Source organism: Aethalodelphis obliquidens, unplaced genomic scaffold, assembly GCF_003676395.1.
Source record: "Aethalodelphis obliquidens isolate GAN/ISIS:26980383/991018 unplaced genomic scaffold, ASM367639v1 scaffold4, whole genome shotgun sequence".
Lineage (NCBI taxonomy): Eukaryota > Metazoa > Chordata > Mammalia > Artiodactyla > Delphinidae > Aethalodelphis > Aethalodelphis obliquidens.
The window spans coordinates 4,856,170-4,879,091 of record NW_020837948.1 but is presented as its reverse complement, the minus strand read 5'-3'; the positions used below and the strand labels follow the sequence as shown (position 1 = coordinate 4,879,091).

The 22,922-nt window shown below is 49.6% G+C and overlaps 1 long non-coding RNA gene across 2 annotated transcripts in view; it reads left to right on the top strand.

Moving 5' to 3' along the window:
* Positions 1–6,247, top strand: part of LOC113615019 (uncharacterized) — a 93,957-nt gene extending 87,710 nt beyond the window's left edge. For both annotated transcript variants that reach the window (XR_003430832.1, XR_003430831.1), the window contains 2 exons: positions 1,146–1,325; positions 3,272–6,247. This is a non-coding gene — a long non-coding RNA (uncharacterized LOC113615019). The remainder of the gene's footprint in view (positions 1–1,145; positions 1,326–3,271) is intronic.
* Positions 6,248–22,922: the final 16,675 nt, after the last annotated feature.

The window sequence follows — 22,922 nt, the reverse complement described above, 5'->3', positions numbered from 1 at the left end:
GCAATAATCCCAGAGATAGTAATACGATTAGCGCTCAGAGATCTTTGAGTCAGAAAGTCTAGTCGAGTTTAAAACGTTAATCCTGACCCTAATCCGCCCAGTTGGCGGTGTGGAGGTGCTGTGCCACGAGACTTTGTTTTCTTCCCCTACTCTTAAAGAAACATCGGGCGAGGCCCACCTCGGCCCATTTCTTTTTTTTTTTTCTTTTTCTTTTTCTTTTTTTGTGGTACGCGGGCCTCTCACTGCTGTGGCCTCTCCCGTTGCGGAGCACAGGCTCCGGACGCGCAGGCTCCGCGGCCATGGCTCACGGGCCCAGCCGCTCCACGGCATGTGGGATCTTCCCGGACCGGGGCAAGAACCCGTGTCCCCTGCATCGGCAGGCGGACTCTCAACCACTGCGCCACCAGGGAAGTCCTCGGCCCATTTCTTTTTTTTTTTTTTTTTTTTTCCTCGGCCCATTTCTTGATGAGGAGGAGGGCACACCGACTCGACCACCACCGGGGACCAGCCAGGGCTTCCTCTGGGCAGGGGTGCTAGCTCCCCCTTTCCTTGGGGAAACAGGGCCATGTGGCTATGCCGGCCTCTGGGATTCATTCCATCTGTCTGGAATCTCGCAAAGGCTTGGAGCAAAGTGGAGTTTCGAAGAGATGGGATTTTGAAGAGACAGTGATTGGGGCAGGCTCATCGACTTGGTCCTGTCTCCCAGCCTCCTTTCAGCCAGACCCAATGGTATCCTCTTCAGAGGGAAGAGGTGTTCAGGGTCTCCGGGACTGGAGAAGGGGAATGGCTGCCTCACACTCCAGCCTGCCAGGTGTGGCTCTGCTTACCATCTTCAAGGGAGAAGCGTCTGGAGTCTGGGGCCCTTGAGGGGTCTCCAGATACTTGGGGGACTGAGAAGGGGCCACGGTGAAGATACTGCTGCCCGCATGCTCTCCCCACCAAGATGCTGTCAGACTTAACGTCAGACATGCTGTCAGGCAGCATGGGGACAACAGGCGGCCTGCTCTCTGAGGGGGCAAGTGCCAAGGCTTTCATCTTCCTTGCCCTCTGTCTGAGGAGCTTTACTCCTTCCCTCTCAGTCCCACACATTGCTTTTTAGAGCTCAGCCCTCTCTGACCTCTGGTGTTTTCTCTCTCCTTGCCCAGGTTGACCCCACTTTGGGGCAGGATCGCACCTGGAACGGTGCAGGCAGGCCTCTGGCTTGCCCCAAGCGCTTCCCAACATGCCTGCTTTTCCCGGAAGAAAGTGTGAGATGCCCAAACGGACCATATGGTTTGGAGCGAGAGCCTTGGAGCCCACAGACAATGGGGAAGTGAGAGGCCCAGGTCAGTGGCGGAGCTCGCGCGGCTGCAAACCTCTCTTTCAGCTTAATGAAGCTGTTGTCTGGGGGTAATGATGCAAATGCCCCGGCCCTTTCTCGCCCGCGATAGTCTAGAACGTGATTTGTCATACAATCTGAATCTTTGGGAGGACTTTAGACAGAACCTCCCCCAAAGATGGAGATGAGCCATATGTGCACTTTGCATCTGAAGTGGGGGTGGGGACAGCGGGAGGAAGGACGCCGCCCACACCGACTTTCCAGAAGGACAGTGTTCTGACAGCCTGGAAGACCCGGTCCAGGTCCCGATGAGCCCAGTGCTGCCTGACCCCAGGAGGCTCATGAATGGGTGCAGCACCATAGTATCTAAAGACAGATTAGCAATGTGTGTTGGAAAAAAATGGGGAGGATCTGGATAGTCCGAGTGGGGTGGTCATTGTTTGCCTCATTCCTTTTCCCCATGCTGCACGGTGAGGATGGAGGAGGGGCCATTCTGGATGGAATGCTCACTTAATAACAGTGCTTAGATTTCACTGTGCTGAGTGCTCCAGCTGATGCTAATTGGGGCCAGGATGAAACTTCAAAGAGTATTTCTGAAACAGAAATAGTAAAAGAGAAGCAGAGACCAGGTGCCAGGCATCCTGGGCCTGGGGCAGGCTGGGGTACATAGGAACTAAAGTGAGAAAGGCAAGCAGGGAAAGTGTGAAAACCAGCTCCTACTGTGTGCGTACGCGAAGGAGAAAGCAGGCGTTTCATTGCACCTCCAGCTCGGGCACTGTGGGTCCCCCCAGAGTCTGGGCACAGAAATATATTACTCATGATCAGTCTAAGCGAAGTGGATTGCTGTGGAATGCATCTGTCTAACAGCCTTGTTTTGTTGGATGCATTAGAGAAGCACCAGTGGCCCCAAATGACCCTAATAACAGCAGTGACAGTGAGGGGCATGGGGGGAAGGGTCTGTGGGATGGAGTCCACCCTAGAAAAAAAGAGGGCAGGGGAAGCAAAGATAACGTGAGTGCACCCACAGCCCTTCCTCACCTTTAGGGGAGTGGGGAGTTGGGTTGCACACTTCTCTGGGATTACTGCACCTCTTGTAACCTAAGAGTTGGTCCACAAGTTGGCATCGCAGTCCCAGGCTCTGCTGGGGGCTCAGCCGCTGAGCTGACAGAGGGCTTGCCGGGTGGGTACCTGTTCACTCATTCTGTGGCAGTGTAACCTTAGGAGATAAAATGGGGTGGGGTGGGAAATGGAGGCACCTTAATCCGAGGGGGAGAGGTCCCTAATTACCCTTGCTGGCTGGGGGTGGTGGTCAGGGCAGATTGAAATCCTGGTCACGCTTTCGCCACCTGTCACTCCCATGGCCACAGGTTAAGTTGTAGGCACGCTCTGCCAAAGCCCTGGTCACAGGGCACTCTTTCTGCGCCCTCAGACGCCTCCAGCCTCCTCTCTGGGCACTGAGAGAGAGAAGAGGGGGGCGTTACCGCAGTAACAACACCAGCTCTCAAAGCCCAAGCCCCAAGCTGCTCACTGCAACACCTGTTATCACCGGAGGTGGCTGTCCTGGAGTCCGGGGCGGGCTGGAGGTGGGGGGCGCTGGGAACCCAGCGGGACTGGATTTTCTGCTCATTTGAGGGCTATGCAGAAAGCTTTGTTTAGAAAAATGGGAGTCTTTCTAAAACATCCCAGTCTCCTTTCCTGCTTTAACAAATATGTGCCAGATGCTATTTACATGCACGCAGGAAATGGCCAGGGTCAAGGTGTTTGGTACCAGTTCCTCTTTACTTCTGAATCCATCATCCTCATCGTCATCCATATGGATATAAATAATATTTGTGAACAACTTTTGTGAGCCTGACACTGAGCTGCGCTCTCAATATGCATGATTTTATGACTCGCAAGTCTGTGAGGTGTATGTTTTTATTTGCCTTTTTTTTTTTCCTGCCTTTTAAATAGGAAGAGACTGAGGCTTAAGGAGGTTAAGACACATGCCCGAGGTCATGAGGTCGGCAGGCAGTAGAGTCAGAGATGGAACCCAGGGCTATCTGGCTTCAGTGCCCATGATGTTGACCACTCATCATCCTCCTTCTGCCCCTTTCTTCCTTTCTGTGAACGCCCACTCTGTGGCAGCTCCACCTAGGGTCTGGGGACATGGAATGGAAACCACAGCCCTACTCTGTAGCGGGGGGGGGCGGGTGGTGGCTGTTGCAGGTGTGGAGGTGGGGGACATTGATTCGAATGTATTTTAAAGTGTGAAGTGAGTGCCCTGCTCTTGCATATGTGGTCAACTTCCCAGCTCCAGGGAAGTCTGGGCCGAAGAGAGAATGAATCAGGCGTGAGAGGTTTAGCTCTGCATGGCGCAAGGCTGTGTGCTTCTGAGAGGAATGTGTCTAAGGTGCGTCTCTCTCTAGGCAAGGGGACATTTCCTGACTTGGCTGGACAGATCACATATCTGACTTGGGCCTGACCCCCATAGGATGGTTTTGTGTCATGCCCAAACCCACAGCACTCTCTGAATCACGCCTTTTGTGCCAGAGGAGACCTCTGCACCTGCTGGAGTTGGAGATGTCTCTTCCCCTTATGAGACAGATCTGTGCAAACGTGCTTCTCTAAGCAGTGGACACGGGCAGCCTTTCCAGTCCCAGACAGAAAACAGACATCCCCGGAACACTCATGGGGGCGGGAAAGAGGAGGGACTCCTCAAAGCAGAGTGGGGGCTGAGCGGTTGCTGGGGACAAGGCACACCTGGGTGGGTGACCATCAGCAGAAAGAGACCTGGGACTGGTTCCAGGGAAAGCCATTTGCAGTAACAGAGGCCAGAAGTGCACCTCCATTGTTCCCAGGAAATGACCCACGTGGCATGTTTAGGGTGGGAATGTGAGGGCCCCTGCCCTCCTCTCAGACCCTCAGCAGCCCTCTCAGTTGCTCCCCGCCATCCCCTAAGTCCTGACTCTGCCCACTGAGCACTGGCAGTGGGTCTAGCTGAGGGTTGGGTGTAGAAGAAGACCCCATTCCTGCCCTCAAAGAACTGGTAGTCTGTCCGGGAGTCGGAACAGAAGCATGCAGAGCAGCCAGCGGCCCGCATTTGCATGCAACTCTGCCTGTATGCGCTCACCCGCTCAGCCAATCACCCGCCAGTCGTTTCCGGAGAGCCTCGCAGGTGCAGGGGTCGCTGTGTGTAGTGCTGGAAAACCCAACGGAGCTGCTATTCTGGAACTCTCCAACAGGAAAACAGACCACAGTCACAAAAATGAAGAAACGTTTAAGATGACAGCAGGGGGTAACGAGTGCTAAATAAGGGTGCCGTCGTGAGGAAGAACAGGAGAGACCTACTCCAGCTGAGGCGGCAGAGACCTCTGAGGAGGTGACGTGGAAGCTGAGACCTGAAGGATGAGAAGGAGCCGGCCACGGAGAGAGCTAGAGGGAGAGCGTTCCAGGCAGAGGCCCGAGCAAGTGCTGACTCGGGGGCAGGAACAGGCTTGTATTGTGTGAAGAACTGATGGAAGACCAGGGTATGTTAAGAGAGCCTTCAGGAGTGAGGTGCCAACCTTGGACAAACAATGCATATCAGCATAACATGAGTAAGAACAGGCGTCTACTGATCGCTCACCAGGTGCCGAACGCTGTGCTCATGGTACACCTGATTTACTCCTCACACCAGCTGGATGAGGTGTGCACTGTCATACTCCTAGTCATGCAGAGGTCAGACAGGCGAAGTCAGTTGCCAAAGGTCGTGGAGCAAGTCAGCGGTGTAACTGGGTTTTGAACATAAGTCTGATTCAGGACCCCAGGTTCATAACCATTAGGTGATTCTGTCTCCCAATATGTAGTACAAACTGCACACACCTGCTACATGGAAAGGACAGAGAAGGGAGGAACCAGAGAAAATTGTAGTCATGGCCTACAGTGTAGGCTGTTGGGAAGATCATGTAGAGAGAAGTGTGGACAATCATATACTGAAAAGTCATTATTAAAGCTATACCGCATCCTAAGGAGTTCATTATTCTTTGATGAGCAGGGCTTCCTTTAGAGCATCTTAGCTGTCTAAAGGTGGAAAACAGCGCTACCTGTTGGTGAAAAAGGGTGGTGGTTGTACGACAACTCGAGAACACTTGGGTCCATCCCTGGTGAAGCGTTTCTCGGTCACCCCCAGGATGTGCAGGCTTGCACTGGGCTGGTGGGTGAGGATGTGGCAAGAGGAGTGGGCTGAGGGCTGGAGGGAATGGAGAACTCGGAGGCACAGCTTTGCCTCCGGAATAGAGAGGGCTGAGTCGGGAGGTTGGGCTCCCCACTGTCTTCCTCATGGGCACACCAGGGGATCTCAGAAAATAAAAATGGGGATGTGGAAAAAGTGAGAGATCTAGGAAGGCTCGAGAAGCTGGGAGAGGCTCCAGCAGAGAGGCAAAACCTGAGCAAGCAAGTATTTGTGCATAACTGTGAAATGTTGTAAGTTCTTCACTGCAGTATTGTTTGAAATTTAAAAGGTGGAAACGACCCATGTGTCCATCAGTAGAGGGTTGGTAAATATGTTGCATGCTTATCACGGAATGCTACACAGCTGTAAGAAAATAAGGAGCAAGCTGTTTATACAGTGATATGGAAAAGTCCCCTAGGTGTATAAAGAGAGCAAAACAAAACAACAGCAAAGATTAAGGCGTAGAACGGTGTGCACGGTATGCCATGGTTTATGTAAAAGGAAGAGGGGATAGAAAATATTTACCTTGTTTGTCTGAGCCAAAGGGAACTCTGGAACATGCACAGGAAACTGTTAACACAGCGGTTGCCTGAGTGAGTGGGTGGGAGACAGGAATGGGAGGGAGACCAATCATCTTATATCTTCTTATTCTTTTTAATTTTTAAATTAAGTGTATAAATCCCATATTCGGGTTAACTTTTTTTTTAAAATACATTTATTTATTTTATTTATTTATTTTTTTGGCTGTGCTGGGTCTTCGTTGCTGTGCACGGGCTTTCTCTAGTTGTGGTGAGCGGGGCTACTCTTCGTAGCGGTGCACAGGCTTCTCATTGCAGTGGCTTCTCTTGTTGTGGAGCACGGGCTCTAGGCGCGAGGCCTTCAGTAGTTGTGGCACGTGGGCTCAGTAGTTGTGGCTTGCGGGCTCTAGAGCGCAGGCTCAGTAGTTGTGGTGCACAGGCTTAGTTGCTCCAACGGCATGTGGGATCTTCCCGGGCCAGGGCTTGAACCCATATCCCCTGCACTGGCCGGTGGATTCTTAACCACTGCACCCCCAGGGAAGTCCTCAGGTTAATGGTTTTAAAAAGGAAAATTAGGGCTTCCCTGGTGGCACAGTGGTTGGGAGTCCGCCTGCCGATGCAGGGGACGTGGGTTCGTGCCCCGGTCCGGGAGGGTCCCGTGTGCCGCAGAGCGGCTGGACCCGTGAGCCGTGGCTGCTGGGCCTGCGCGTCCGGAGCCTGTGCTCCGCAACGGAAGAGGCCACGGCGGTGAGAGCCCCACGTAACGCAAAAAAAAAAAAAAAAAAGGAAAATTATAAACAAACAAAAAATAAAATGGATTTCTGATCGCATTGCGGCTTAACACCACTTCTCCTCCCCTGGGTCTTTGCTTCCTTGGGTCCGGAGCTGGTAAGCCCTTGTGGGCCACGTGCAGCCCAGAGTTGTAGAATCTGAGAGAGGAGACCTTTTATCCGATGAACTGGAAACCTGTAAACCTTGTATGTGTGAGACAACTTGTCCCTTGAAGGATTGTTGTTAGACTTTGTTCATCCGTGTTTTCTGATTCCCACGAGATTCACAAAGTTGCATGCCTAAGCTTTCTGTGCTTTATTATAATTAGTGATGAGTCCAGGTAGCTGTTCATTTGGTTGGTCTCTATTATTGACTGAATTCCTACTAGGTTTGGGTGCTGGGCTGAGCCCTGGGAGTGTCCCAGAGAAGCCTTGGCTCCAGGTTCTGCCCTTGGGGGGGGCTCACCATCTGGTGAGGAGATGGGAATGTGACCAGCGCCATGGTGACAGAGAGCAGGGGGCTAGTGGGTGTCCCCCACTTGAGGGAATCACTCAGATCTGCCTGGCAGAACTAGGATGAAGGCTTCAGGGCGAAGGGAGTACTTACGTGGAGACTCAGAGCATGAGTGGTGAGCAAATGCACCCCTAACACAGAGAATCAGGGAGAAATGGCTGTTTGTTTTTAATGTTCAGCATAAGCATGTGTTATTTTTCAAGGGCTCTATGTTCATTTTAAAAAAAGAAAGATGTGCCTTCTGTTTCTTCCTCGTAGTCTCCATTAAAATTAGTGTAAGAAACCATTTTCTCTGCACCCTGGTTGTTGCTTCCGGGTTTTACGGTGCAGGGGTGTGGGTGGCGTCAGACATGGCCCTGATCTTCCTGCCTGCACTCTGCCCCCTCAGCCCCTGCCCGTGTCCAAGGCCTAGCTCTGTCCACCAGAGCAGATCTGACATATACGACCCTGTGGGGCCTCGGTCACTGGGGACTCAACTTCCTGTTGTTACATAGGGTGCTCCTAGGCTGCTGTCCCCCAGCCCCTGCTGAGGCCTCATAACTAGGCTGTGTTCCCTTTGTGACCTCAGTTGACCTGTTTGTGAAATAAGAAGGCTGGACAAGGTGAACTACTGGAGGCCTTCCAGAACTCAGCCCCTATGACCATGATGCTGAACACGGGAAAGCTCACATCATTTCCCAGGGAATGGGGTCCAGTATAGTCAGGTGGCCATGGCCTCCCTCCACCTTTCTGTCACAATAAAGATGATCTTTCTCTGAGGCTCAACCAGAGACAGCATAGCGCCACAAAAGAACATTCAAGGGAGCTGGGGACCATTCTGGGTCTAGGCTGAGACCTGTCCCCTTTCTGGGCCTCAGTTCCTGGCTGGGGTCACCAGGAGGCTGATGGATCAGGCCCTTTCCGGCTCCAGCTTTACCAGAAGCATCCCTGGTCCCTCGGTGGCAGGTGTGGAATCTGGGTCCTCTAGGCTGGCCTCTCCCCTCGGCCTCCTGCATGTGCTTTCTCAGACATCTTGTGTGAGTGAATTAGAGCTGTGTGTGTCCCAGTTCTCTGTGCAAGCCTCTTAATCAGTGCTCCAAAGAGAGGAGCTGGGGAGTCGGTTGGCCCTGCCTCCCATTCAGGGAGGGGCTGCCATTTAAATTTGAACATTGTCTCCAATGAGTTTACAATTACAAACAACTGGCTGAAGAGAAGACGTGTAGCATACGACTTTGAACTTGCCTTTGTTTCTAGATCACAGAGTTATTACAGTATGAATTAATGTTTTTAAAAGTCTGCCCCAAATCTTATGGGTCCTGTGACAAAACTTCATTAAGTATCTTGGCAGAGGTTCAAAGCATTGGCTTATTAAATGTAGAACAGAGATGCTATAGCGTCTGTTTCGGTATTTTGTCCTGTTGAGGACCTCAGCCGGTGGATGTGGCTTTGTCTGAGGGCCTCCGAGAGGTTCCCTCCTGACCAGCCTCGGGGCTTTTAGGAGTTGACGTGCAGCCGTGGTCCTGGGCGGGACCTGGGCTAATCTTCGCAAGGTGACTCTTCCTCTGTAGGCACAGGTGATGAAAGGGAGTGAGCATGGAGGAGGCGAAGGTGTCGAAGGTGCTGGGTGAATTTGTAAGTGGAGTCTGCGTTTGGAGCCTTTGCGAGCCCTGCGTTCACTTGGGGAATCCTTTGCCACCTCCAGGGAGCTGTTGGAGCAGCCACAAGGTGGAGCTCTTCGCCCGCCTCCCAAAGGCATCTGCTCCCTCCTGGAAGGCTTTTCCAGACGGGAAGACCCAGGGGGTCCAGAGGTGGGTGCAAAGGACTTGGAAAGAAAAGCGCTTAGAGGGCACCTCCCCAGTCCCTTGACAGGGATTGCAGTGTCTCTGCCTTGAAGGAAATCCCCTCCTTGGCACACAAACCAGCCCCATTCTGCCCCAATAAGTTAGTGGTGGTTTATTCCATCTCCGTCCAGGGCCGTGAAGCTCAGCGGGGTGGCAGGGTTCCCAGAGCCAATCGGAGGCAGAGTCCAACTCCCAAGTCCATGTCTTCCCCTGATGCAGATCCTTCCCTGTATCATGGGGACTTGAGCATCGTCCCCAGCAGGTCGCTGCATTTCATTATTCAGGGAGGAATCTCTCCTTAGCAGTTGGTGCTCCCTGAAATCATGCACTGTGGCAGCCAGTTCCTGTCCCATGAAATAGAGAGCTCTAGAAAACCAACTGTGTAAAGCATTGCCCTTTAAAAGAACTTGCTCCTTTTAAAACAGATAATATATGCACAGGAATTAAAACCAAACAATATGAAAGGGAGTCTAATGAAAAGAAAGTCTCTGTTGGTTGACCCCAGTTGCTCAGCATCCTTCCCTGGAGGTAACCATTGTTACCAGTTCCTTGGGGGCTCTTCTGGAAATATACATATGTACTTGTGCTTAGAATATATTCTTTTTAAAAACAATTGGTGGTGTATTGTTCTGGATACAGGGTGCCCCCAGATCTGCTCTGCCTCTCATTCTTCTGCATGGTGCCCCCCAGAGGCTGATCATTATGGACTTCATTGGGGCCCCCGTCACCCTCTGCTTTCAGGTGGGCTCAGTCAATGGCAGGAACCAGCCAGAAATGGTAAAGTGAGAATAGGGTGAGATTGGGGTATTTCTTTCCCGTCTCCTATCCTGCTGGCTGGCCTCTCTCCAAGGCTCTGTGGATAGCCCTCCCCTCCAGCTACACTGTCTGGGTTTGGTAACCATTCCTCTCTCACTCCTTCAGGGCTCAGTTGCTAACAGCTCTGCACTGTTGCTAAACCCAGGGGACTGCATTATCCCATTTGACTTTCCTAAACTTTGTCCACTTTTGTTTTTTTTTTTTTTACAAATTCTCTCTGGGGTATGCTGGTAAATGTTTAATAAAAGTGGCTCTTTGGGAAAATCAAACCAAACCAAACCCTGATTTGTAGCATTTCCTGATTTCTGTGGTGTAAATCCTCCCACTATCAAGTTACTAACAATTTAATAATCAGCTCACAAAAATTCTGAACATGTAGCAATCCATTGGTTCTCATGGGCTGGTAGAGCTGGCCCCAGCACACCACTGACTCTCCTTTGTTAAATTATCGTTGTTATCAAACCAAACTTGGGTCTGCTCACCTGGACGAAGTAAAGCCAATCTACTGACACCGGGTTGTGGTGAAGGAAAGTGCAGTGTTTATTGCAGGGCAATAAGCAAGTGCAGCTAGTGTTCAAAACACCCAAACTCCCCAGTGGGTTTCAGGGAAGCATTTTTAAAGGCAAGGTGAGGGAGAGGGGTCCCAGGGTCTGTGAACAGCTCGTGCACAATTCTCTGATTGGTTGATGGTGAGATAACAGGGTGGTTAATTTAACATTATCAATCCTCAGGTGCCAGTAGGTCTGTGGGATGTGTGCTAATGGTCATCAAGTAGTTAATTTCTTCCATTTGGTGGGGGTTTTAGCATCTGTCAAACAACTCTGGAAATGTCCCTCGGATACTATTATCTAGGTACTTCAGAGAGGAACTAAAGCAGAGGATATGGGGGAGGGATCTGTCCCAGGAAGGCCCCATAGGGTCCTGGTCTATTACATCTGTAATTGCCCCATTTGAGTGTGCCATTCATTTAAGGAGCGCTGATCAGATATTTTGTAGGGTGCCAGAAATGGGCTTTTTTTAAAAAAAATTTATTTTATATTGGAGTATAGTTGATTAACAATGTCGTGTTAGTTTCAGGTGTATAGCAAAGTGATTCAGTTATACATATAAATGTAGCAATTCTTTTTCAAATAGAAATGGGCATTATTTTTTCAAGGCTTTGATGTCTAGCCTTTTAAAAAATTTATTAAAATGTATCGTTAATTAATTAATTGGCTGCATTGGGTCTTAGTTGTGGCACATGGGATCTTCGTTGAGGCACGCAGGATCTTTCGTTGTGGTGCGCGGGCTTCTCTCTAGTTGTGGCACGCGGGCTCCAGGGCGAGTGGGCTCAGTAGTTGTGGTACGCAGGCTTAGCTGCCCCGTGGCATGTGGGATCTTAGTTCCCCAACGAGGGATCGAACCTGCGTCCCCTGCATTGGAAGGTGGATTCTTTACCACTGGACCACCAGGGAAGTCCTGAAATGGACTTTTTTTTTTTTTTTTAAAGAAGATGTTGGGGGTAGGAGTTTATTAATTAATTAATTTATTTTTGCTGTGTTGGGTCTTCGTTTCTGTGCGAGGGCTTTCTCTAGTTGTGGCAAGCGGGGGCCACTCTTCATCGCGGTGTGCGGGCCTCTCACTATCATGGCCTCTCTTGTTGCGGAGCACAGGCTCCAGACACGCAGGCTCAGTAGTTGTGGCTCATGGGCCTAGTTGCTCCATGGCATGTGGGGTCCTCCCAGACCAGGGCTCGAACCTGTGTCCCCTTCATTAGCAGGCAGATTCTCAACCACTGTGCCGCCAGGGAAGCCCCCCGAAATGGGCATTTTTGATGAAACTATTCTGTTGACTCTTCTCCCAAATGGCTGAACCACTGCCATCTTTGGACCCCAGGATCCTTGAGCAGGGCTTTTGTGTGCAGTTGGTTGGCTGATGGGAGTGATAAAGAAGAGAGTCTGGAGGCCCACTTTGGGGAGAGAGGTCATAGGACATTTGTATGGGAACAGCTTGTTTGGGTGGCTCAATGGAAAGAAAGCCTCTTGAAGAGAAGGGGCAAAATCTCCCACGTCAGCCCCACAGTCTAACCTATGCACCTGCAGATCTTTTCCTCTACTGAGCAGGGTTTGGAGAGGGGCAGGGGTCAGGACGCTGGGGCAGAAAGAACTCAGCCTGTAGTCTGATGGTGTTGGCTCAGCTCCGACTTTGCCACTTGCTGGCTGCACGGTTCTTTACAGTCTCCAAGCTACAGGTTCACATCTGCAGAGTGGGGATAAGCTTTCCTCTTCTCCAGGAAGATAGAGGATTTGCTGGAATCCTCAGGCGGGACCCGCACATTTTAGCTGCTCTGGAAGTGATTGTTTTGATGATGATGATTGGCCCAGAGAGGAATTCGGGACCCAGAAAAGGCATGAGGTCTTTGCCCTTAGAAACTGTTTATTCTTCATGGAGTTGGAAACAGCTCCTTTCCTACCTGGGAGCGGGTATTTGGAGAACCCAGGCACCTAAACCTGCTTTTGGCTTTTCTTTCAGGATAAATATGCCATTCTAGGACAAGTACAATACATTAAGCCAAACCTTCCACTGAGTGACTCCTTCAGAAACATGCCTGGCACCTTATTGTCAAGGAATGCAGTTAAGGCTTGTTTGTAAAACTACAATGCATGTATTTCTTTGTATTTAGAAACCTGAATTTAACAATCAATGTATCTATATCTATCACTTTTTCCCCTGAGTGTATTGAGGTTTCAAGTTTCTGAAAACCAAGCTGATTCTACCAGAATAGGGTAGAAAACGGGGACCGCCCAACTCATGAAAATCTTCCACCGACCGTTTCTGAACTTGCAGGAACAGTGTTGCGATGTGGAGGAGAAAAGGGATCCAACGTTTCTTCCGGGGATTAAAAGTGAGTCCAAAATTGCAAGAACTTAGGAGAAAAAGGCTCTTGTTGAGTTTCCCTTTGAATGGCCGAGCTGCTTTCTCTCTAAGCGCTAAGTGTTGAGATGCAGCGTCCTTACTGCCTAGAAACCCAACAAAGACTGGCTTGGTGGCTGCTTTGAGGTTCCTGTTCCATGTAGAATTTTAACCATGAAAAGACACAAAGATTGGTTTCTTCTGAGTCCTTAACTGAATACCACAAAGGGGGACAATTAGTGGGGAGCTGGGCTACTATCTCCCACCGGCTGTGCTGCTGCCATTTGGAACCTTGGGCCCCACATCCCAGAGCCATGTGGGGTACACCCCAGCCCTTCTCCATCTCCAGGGTTTAGAAATGTGCCACAGATGTAGCTGTCCAGGTGTGGAGAGTGCTGGGCTCCAGAGAGACCATGTGCCGTGGAGTGGAGAGAATGGATTGTTATTTAGTTTTGTAGCCACTTTTACTTGCTAGAGGTCCTAATATGTAAAATGGGATAATACTTCCTGGATTGAAGACCTGCCATTAGGTTAAGGTGAGATAATCATAGATAGTGTTGGCATGGAGTAAGGGTGCAATCATGGTAGTCATTTATGCAATACTGTTATCCCCATTCCAGGCTTTATGGCACAGATACCCTCTGCCTGACTTTCAAAGCCCCCCAGACCATTCCCAGCTCTGTATCCTCTGATTTGACTGAGCAGGTTTCCATGATTTCTCCTGTTCATCTTCCTGTTACCTGTGTGGATAAGGGGCCATGTCCCTGACTGGAAGCACACCTCTTAATCTCTCAGAGCCCAGCTTTCATAGAAATAAAGGACTGTAACATCTGCCCCTGGGGATCACTGTAAGGGCTAATGTAGACAATGGAAACAGTACCTAACACAGTGCCTGACCCCTGGTAGGTGCTGAATAAAGGCTCTTTCCTTTGCCACCACCTGGAACATGAGCTGGAAAGGACAGTTAACTGTACAAAGCAGCTCCAACACAGGCTATGTGCTGCCCATACATGTAACTCAGGCAAACTTCTCAATGCCTCATCTGTTCATGGAGTGTAACATAGTGGGTATGTGTGTGGACTTTGGACTTGGACTCCAGGGTTCAAATCCTTCGTCTGTCACTTTTACTAAAAAGTTACACATTCCTCCAAGCTTTCGATAACTCACCTTTAAAAGGGTTTGCAAAAAAGTATCTAGGGGTTCCCTGGTGGCGCAGTGGTTGAGAGTCCGCCTGCCGATGCAGGGGACACAGGTTCGTGCCCCGGTCTGGGAAGATCCCACATGCCGTGGAGCAGCTGGGCCCGTGAGCCATGGCCGCTGAGCCTGCGCGTCCAGAGTCTGTGCTCCGCAGCGGGAGAGGTCACAACAGTGAGAGGCCCGCGTACCGAAAGAAAAAAATGTACCTAACATTTAAATTGTTTTAGGATTAAATTACATGAAGTATGTATAATACATAGCCCATAATAAGAACCAAATAAATTATTGTTGGTCTTCAATGAATATTTGAATAAATATTTCTAGAGTTGGCATATGAATAGCTTGTCTAGCTATGTATATTTAGTGAAATCAGTGTACCATAACATACTCAATTGTATCTTAACCTTTTGAGTATGCTTTCACTTTTACTTCTTTACTTTCACCTGTAGTAAATAAAGCTGCAGTGAACATCTCCATGCAAATATTAATTTCCTTGACCGGAATTCTTCTCTTAGAAATGGGATTATTGGCTTAAAGGGTTTATTCAACAGTTCCAGAGGATATTTTCATTTTGCCATACAGGCTGCAAAGAGATATTTAACAATACAAAATGCTCAGAAAATGTATATTATACTCAGCAGTCACGTCTTTTTGATCTTTTGGTGGGCATCTTTCTTCCATGTTAGCTTTTCATTTTAGCTAGGTTGAAAAATCCATGGCTTTAAAATTTATTATAGTATGTAATTATTTCAGTTTTTAATTCAATAGAGCTATTCATAGTTATTTGTAATTTTAAGACTTATCACGTACAAAATTAATGTAAGCATTATTTATTTTATGCAACTGGACCTTGTTTTTTTTTTTTTTTACTTTTTTGCCCTTATTAACGTGTTATGTCTCTTGATACAAGTGACAGAGACTTGACTCTAACTAGATTAAGCAAAACCAGAATAAGTTGGCTCCCGTAACTGGGAAGGGAGGGCGGGTACAATTTCAGGCAAAGCTGGACGCAGGGGCTAACCCATGTGGTCGTACTCCTGTTTCTCTGTTTCTCTGCTTTGATTCCTTCTGTGTGTTGGCTGTATTCTCAGGCAGGTTTTCTTCAGAGGATCCCAAAGATGACCTCTGATGCCGTGAGACCACATCCTTATGACTTGTGATCAAAGAGAAGAGAAGCCTGTTTCTTCACCTTCCACCTAGTAAATCTTGTTAAGGCCCCGATTGGCTTTCTTGGGTCTTGTGTTCATATCTCAGCCAATCAGTGTGCTGGGGAGGAGAATTCTGGGCTCTGATTGGCCATTCTGCGTCATTTACACCCATTCCCTACTCCTGGGGTCAGGTGGGGGTGGGTATCATGATGTGCAGGCCCTCAGACTTTACAGGTTGGGGAAGGGGCTTCCGAAGGAAAAGAGCAGGACGCTGTTACTGAGCAAGTGGTTACATTAAGCAGCATGCAAGGTGTGAAGTAACCACAAGATGGCGCTTTCGATCTTTCGCCTTCACGTGGCCGTTGGGCCCAGACGGTCCTTCCCTGGGTCTTTCTTCCTGTCGCTTAACCCGCAGAGATATGGGTTCCACAGTGGAACTCCTGCTTGATGGTTTTCAGAAGAATTGAGGCGTTGCCGCCCGTAGGAAAAGGAATGGGCCTAGTAGGGGTTGTATGCCACGAGGTGGGGGGAAAAGTGGTGCGGTGTGGACAGAACTGATTCAACACCCAGATGGGGGGTTGGCTCCAGTGGTGGTGTTTGGTTATTTTCTATTAAGCTTCTTGTCTTTAACCAGACTCCTCAGTACAAAAGTTCTGTGAGTTCGCTTGAGAATCTGTTTTATGAAAAAGACTGAGTTAGTTAGGAATTTGGCTATCCTCTCAAGAGCACGTGAGGAATCTCAAGCTAGAGGCTTCCTGAACCTTCTCCGTCCCAACACACAGCCCCCTGCATTGAGGAGGCCAGCTGTGCGGTGGGAGAGTGGGGGCACACTGGGAGGGCCCACTGCTGGGCTCAGGGGTGGACAGGGGCGTGGGGAGACGCAGGGGCGTGGGGAGACGCAGGGCCGTTCCTCCCAGTCTGCTTTCCCATGACTTGGGTGAGTGAATGTCCCGATCTTAGGGCCAGCATGGTCCTGGGGGCTAGGGACCCAGAACTTTCTGGTCATGTGTGGACCTTATATCCTATATAATGGATATAGAGGATATAATGAGGGCTCGGCTCCAAGAAGCATTCTCTGTCACGCTAGCCCCCAGGAACCACAGTGACCCTTTCCCTTGTTTTCCCTCCCCTATTAGTCATAAAGCACCTACTCAGTGCCAGGTACTTGCTGGGGGCTGGGGATTCAGAGACAAAACCTATTCACTATTGTCACAGATCCCACAGCCTAGTTGGAGAGACGGCCGTTCAGTGTGGAAATGCGGAGGGTGTAGTGAGATAGTGCGGCTCCGAGAGGCCTAGGTTGAAATCCTGGCTTGGCTGTTTGGTAAGTGGATAATGTTAGGCAGGTGATGGAGTTTCCACCAGACTTTTCTTGTTTGTAAAGTGGGGATGATTGTATAGACATCAATGCCTATTTCATAGAGTTGGTGTGAAGAGTGAGTGAGAACACGTGTAAGGCACCTTGCCCTGAGCTTCACACAGGGAGATGCGCTGATCTCTTTGATTTTCTTATCTTGAATGGGACGTGCAAATGTTTCAAAGTTGAGAGGCAGAATTAACACACTGGGTGATAAAATGTGAGCCAGACTCTCCCCGAAGGTTTGGAGTGCTAGGGAAGAAATCGGTGAGACTAAATAGTTAATTGGGACAGATGTAAAGTGGTGGGCTCGGGTTCGAAAGATCAGTTGCCCAAACCCGAGGATGGAATGCGGTTCTGTGTGGCTTGACACTCTGCTCTTGTATGATGAGGGCTTGGGGATCATTTAAATGGCTGCCTAACGGATGTGATGACGTGGCTAAGAACAGTAGCACAAAAACGACGTCCTGACAAAGGAAATGAGCCACAGCCATGCAGGAAGTGGTTTGGGGAGGGTGGGTGCCCTGGATGGCAAAGGACCCAAAAGCCATCACCTGGAATGACTGAGTGGACAGACAACTTTAGCCCGGAGAGGGTCAGATGTGTCACAGCGTGGGCCCTGCTTTCCAAAAACATCAAGTGTTGGCATCTGAAAAAGGTCTTGTGCTTCCTCTGTGTTGCTCCAGAGACAGAAGCCTCTTTTAGGGTCCTGATTTAAGGATGAATTTTAAAACTTTTTAGCACTTGGACTTTTCCAACCATAGAGTGAGCTGCTTTATGAGTTGTGAGGCTCCTGTTACTAAAACGTTCAAGCAGCCTCTGGAGGCCCTCTCTGGGATGATCTAAGGCAGGAATTACTCACACAGGTCCAAGGAACCATAAGGATTACTTCAGAGGAATATAAGAATTTCCTGAAATTGTTTGCAAGATAGTCCATGCATTTCTTTCAGGGAAAAGTAGACAGAGCATTCATCAGCTTTTTAAGGGGACCCAGTGTCCAAAAGCACTTAAAAAATTCACAACTTCAAAGAAGTTTGGATACAAGGTTAGAATAGATTCTAAGGTGTTTTCCCTCCGGGATTTGAGAGTCTTTGGATTGTTAAATATGTTCTTGTAACATGAAATTGTTGTTATTATTATTGGCTATCATTTATTATGTGCTTTGTATGTGCCACACGATGTTTTACATATTCTACTTGAATTATCTCATCTAGTATTTTTTAAAAATTCTTTGAGATTATGCACTGTTATTACATCTATTTTACAAGTGACGAAACTGAGGCATGGGAATTTGCCCAGGCTCACAGAAGGTTCCAACTTCCCTGGATAGATATGTGCCCCAAGTTTGGCCCTTTTATGCCTCATAGATGTGATGTTACTCCAAGTAGGTCCACACAGGGTACAAAACTACAGTTTTCCCTTGGATATTTTAAAGGCGGGATGATAATAGTAAGCAGCTATTGATACCATGTATCAACTGCTTACTTTCTGTGTTGAGACATTTATCTAATTTAATGCTCACAGTAGCCCTATAAAGTTGGGACTAAGATAAATTAAGGGGTTGGGAGAAATGAAGTATGGTCACTCAGCTTTTAAGGAGAGGAGCCAGGGTTTGAAAGAGCCTGTATGGCTCACAGCCTGCATTCTCAGCTCTGTAGATATCGGGGATGGACACTGGGCTGGGGCCTGGGCCTCTTCTGTGTATCTGTCCCAGGAAGAGCTCTTTGAATACACTTGGGGGAAGTGCAGAAAATCCCTTAGTAGCTGAGGTGAGTCAGCTCACATAGAGTGGCAGCTGGACATATCCTGAAACCTCAGAGCAGGAAGCCAGCCCAAGGGCTGAACATGGAGAAGACAACAGTCAGTGACCCTAAAGAGCTCAGGTGCCCCCCCAGAGCTGCCCAGGCTCCAGGTGGCTCAGTGAGGCTGAGGCTTTAGCATGTCCTGCGTCTTGGGACTCTGCCCTCTCTCCTACCCTAGCTCCTCCCAGGTTCAGGGAAGGGAGCAAGTCAGCAGCCTTATGGTGGGAAAGCATTCCAGACTTGCCCAAAGCCGGCATTCGAAGGGGTCATGTGTTTGGGACTGACATGGGGGGGAGGGAGTTGCACCTTTGGGTCTCCATGGCTTTCCCCAATCTTCCTGATGTGCTTCGGCCCTCCCCAGGCTTCCAGGAGAATAAGATGTCAAAGGTCCATATCCCATTACTACTCCTCTGATGTAGCTAATCCCCCCCACCCCCGACTTACAGCACATGCCAACCAAATTGCCAAGGAAAGGTATTCCTCAGTCCTCTGGGAAGTACAGCTGCTTGGTTGACTTCTGTTCTCCTGAAACCAGAATCTGATACTTTAATTGTCTGGGGAATACCATGTGGATAGACACACAGAGAGGGGGACAAGGATTTTTATTTGGGCCTTTATTCAACGGATGGGACTCCAAAGTGCCATGTGCCCCCCAGTAAACAGTCCATGGGCGTAAGCTCCAAGCTTTGTCTAGCAGGGGAGGGAGGCCAGGGTGGAACAGGGAAACCAGGAGATGGCCCAGGAAGATTCTATGCAGTGCTCTGTGGACTTCAAGGGTCACCATTACTTCCGAAAGGCCCACACTCAGATTGTCCAAGGGGAGAAGTTGACTAATCGTTTCTTAGACGCCACACAGTCCTGCACCCTAGCACTCTCCTGCTAGGCCTGTAAGTGGGGTGATCATATAATTTATTAACCACACTAGAACTCTTTCAAGAGCATGGAAGGGAACCCTCTTCATAGTTACCCTGGGACAACTGTCCGAGACCTGGATTATCCCAGGAAACCAGGACATATGGTCACCCTACCTAGGAGTATCCAAACCAAGACTTAACCCTGCCCGAGGCCACTTGGCCACTCTGTGACCTTGGACAAGTCACTCAGCTTCAGGAAGCCTGAGGTTCTTCATCTGTAAAATGGGACTCACCACAGAGTTTGTTGAGAAAGCACTCAATAAATATTGGTGGTGGTGGTGGTTATTATTTTTATTAAACTTTATTGCCCCTCAAAGTATGGGGAATCAGCAGGGCTGGTATCTTAGCAGCTGTAAAGGAATTGAAAGATGTTCTTTCTGTCATAATGTTCTTGGTTTTTAATACTTTGTGGCTTACCTAATGCAAATACTTAACTCCAGTCTGTCTTTGCAGGCCATTATTTCAGGGGGACAAAAGCCTTTATAATGTAGAGATGATACCTGTGTGAGGGCTGCTTTCAAAGAAACAATGGGTTGGAAGAAAGAGCCTGTTGCCTCACCTTCCGTTTTGTTCCTGGGGAAATAACCTTGAATATTAGATGAGCGTCTCATCTGCATCTAATTAGACATCCTACTACTGTTCCCAGAATATCAACTCTCTTCATTGTGAAACAGGCTAATTATTTTAAATCCAGCTTTGAATTCATTTTTTTAAACCAACCTCTTGATGGTTTCAACTTGTTTCTAACCAAAACATTGAATTGAATTTGATATTATAGTCATTTTGCTTGTTCAGCGTATTTGGCGGTAGCTGGAAGAATCTCTGGCTGCTTCTACTTAAGCCGAATTCGTGTGTATCAGATGTGGGGCAGAGCAGTGATTCCACAGTTGTGGGGACGGCTTTGCTTTGTCGGATGAGTGGGAGAAGGCCTAGGGGAGTGTGTGTGGCTGTAGTCTTCAGTTTCTGAAAGACAAAATGAGGCATACCCAAAACAAACCTGGCCACGCTGGTGGGCCATGGGGCCCAAGTTCACTAGATGATCAATATCTACTCAATAAACAGTAGGTGAGGCCTGGGTGAGGGCACAGCAGTCTCCTGTGGGCCGGGGTCGGCAGGACCTCTAAGACAGTGCATCCTTTGGGGGCAGAAGCCCTGCTCAGAACCCTCCAGACGTGAGGGTTCAAATTCTGTGTCTACTACCTGCTAGCTTTGTGAATATGGGCAATGTGTATTCACGTTGCTAAGCCTCGGTTTCCTCATCTGTAAAGTGGAGCTAAAGGACAGGTCACCCCCCCGCCCCCAGCCACCCCACCACTTCCCACCCCCGGCCCCTGCTGTGGTTGTTACCAGGATTCCATGGGATGAGGCATTTAAGGGTCTCAGCACAGGGTCTGGCTCACAGTAAGTAAGGACTATACCAGTCCCTGTTGTCACTGTTCTCACACAGCTTCGGGGAACTCGGAGGGCCCTTGGCTGAGGTCCGTTGGCTCTTTGCTGTCCTCTGGTGGTGTGGCTCAGCATGGCCTGGCGTGGAGGAAGCTGGGAGATGTTACCTCCAGAGAAAAGAAAATTGCTTTAGGTTTTATTGCTTCCTTAACGACCTCCAAGATTATCTATTCAACTTTTCAAAAGGGGAGGACAAGGGAGGGCTCTAAAAGCAGTATGGTGTCTTCCTCGGGGGGAGGGTGAGCAGAAAAGCTGTGGTGGGCTTCCTTGCCAGTGAGGCTGTGGAGGCCCCAGCCATGGTTCCCTGGCAGGCTGGGCGGGAGGCGAAGAAGGAGAGGAAGGGAGATGGGTGAGCTGGGAGCGGAGGTTGGAGCTGTGCCTGGTTTCCCTGGATATTCAGCTGGGGCATGGCTGGTATTTCTGAGGCCCCTCTGAATTCCCTCACATTCTCCACTTCCGGCCCTGGCGCTCTGTTTCTGCTGGCCTGTCTCATCACATATGGACACAGGGAGCCATGGGCCACGTCAGGGACAGGATGGAATCAGGACTTCCTGTCATTGCCTAAGAACAACTTACAATTTGCCATGAGCTCTCTCCAGACTGATAGGTCTTGGTCAGGGGTCGCCCCCTCCGAGACTGGGTGAGGTGCCTCTTTGGGGTGTCCCCAGAGCCTGCTGTGTGGCCCTCTGGCTTAGTGTTAGACCGACAGGCAATTTCAGGCAGTGTCTTCATCTCCCTTTGGACTGGGAGTTTCTGGAGGGGTCGTCCCCAGCATCCAGCAGTGTGCCACAAATGCTTCATGATGGAACAGTGGCTGGGTCACGAATGATGAACTCTGCCGTTGAAGATGAGGGACGGCGCCTCACCAGCCTTCATTCCCTGTGGTGGGCAGCACAGGGCTTTGCACGTAGTGGTGGCTCAGTGAATGAGTGCAGAAAGTACGTTCTCTGGGAGCTCCTTACGACGAAGATTAATTCATGGTGTTTGAGTACGTCCTAAGCACTATCATAGGTTCCAGGAGGTTTTTGCAAAGAAGTGTAAGGCATAGTCCCTGGCTTCTTAGAACATATCTTATTAGCTGTTCAAGTTAAAATAAAGGTGTTAAATTATAGTACAAGTCATGTAATAACTCAGGGCTCAAATGGGCCATCCAGATGGGTGTTAGAGTTGATACCTGAGCTATAGGGCCGGTGCCGTGCGCTTGTGATGTGAGAGTTGCACAGAGCCCTGTGCTGGGGCTTCATGCTCTGCTGTTGCCATCTTGAAATTCTTAAAATTTGAACAGAGGGCCTTGCATCTTTAATTTGCACCACACCTTGCGATTATGTAGCTGGTCCTGACCCCAGTTATGTAGGTGGTCCTGGCTGCAGGTCCAAGGTGACCAGGAAAAGCTTCATGGTGGAGATTTGGCCGGGTGAAGATGAGCAGCAGAGCTGGGCTGGAACTCTCTGAGGATGTGTCCGTCCCTGTGTTGAGTCTGGGGCAACACTGCCTACCTGCTCAGGACCTGCCTGTGGGAAGAGTCGGGGGTCAGGGACCTCCTGGCTTTTGGATCCCAAAGCATGCCTGTCTGTGAGGAAGTGGTGGCTCTGAAGATGGGGCCCACATGGGGCCTGGTCCGCCCGTGCACAAAGGAGCGTGTTCACCCCTTCCCAGGGAGGCCTGGAAGAGCTACTTGGAAAAGTGGCCCGGCCTTGTTTGCTACACTAGAGTTACTCTCCTTTCTGGAATGTGGTGGGTGGACACTTATAGGGCTGCTGGGAAGCCCAGAGGAGAAACACAATGGGAAGCAGTTCTGTAAGTGGGAAAAAGGGCATCTTCCCTGGAGCCAAGCATAGTTCCTGGCACTGCAGGGCCCTCTCCTGGTGAAGTGTTGGGGCTGAGAACCCATTCTTAGTGGTCCGGCTAGTGCTTGTCTATTGGAGGACAGGGTCCAGGTCGTCCAGGAAGCATAGCCAACCTTTGTTCTCCCGGGGCACACAGCCTCTGTAGGGGACGAGACGTTTACACACAAGACCTCCACTCCTGCTTTCTGACACACCGGGGCTCGAAGTCCAGCTCTCCTTCTACTTACCATCTGCATCTCTCGTGCAAATTGGGTCCTTTGTCTGGGCATTTACAACACATCACTGCCGGGAGGGTGCAGAATGAGCAGCACGGCAAGTGCCCGGGTCAGTGCCTGGCACACCGTAGGGGGACATTGTTACTGTTACTAAGA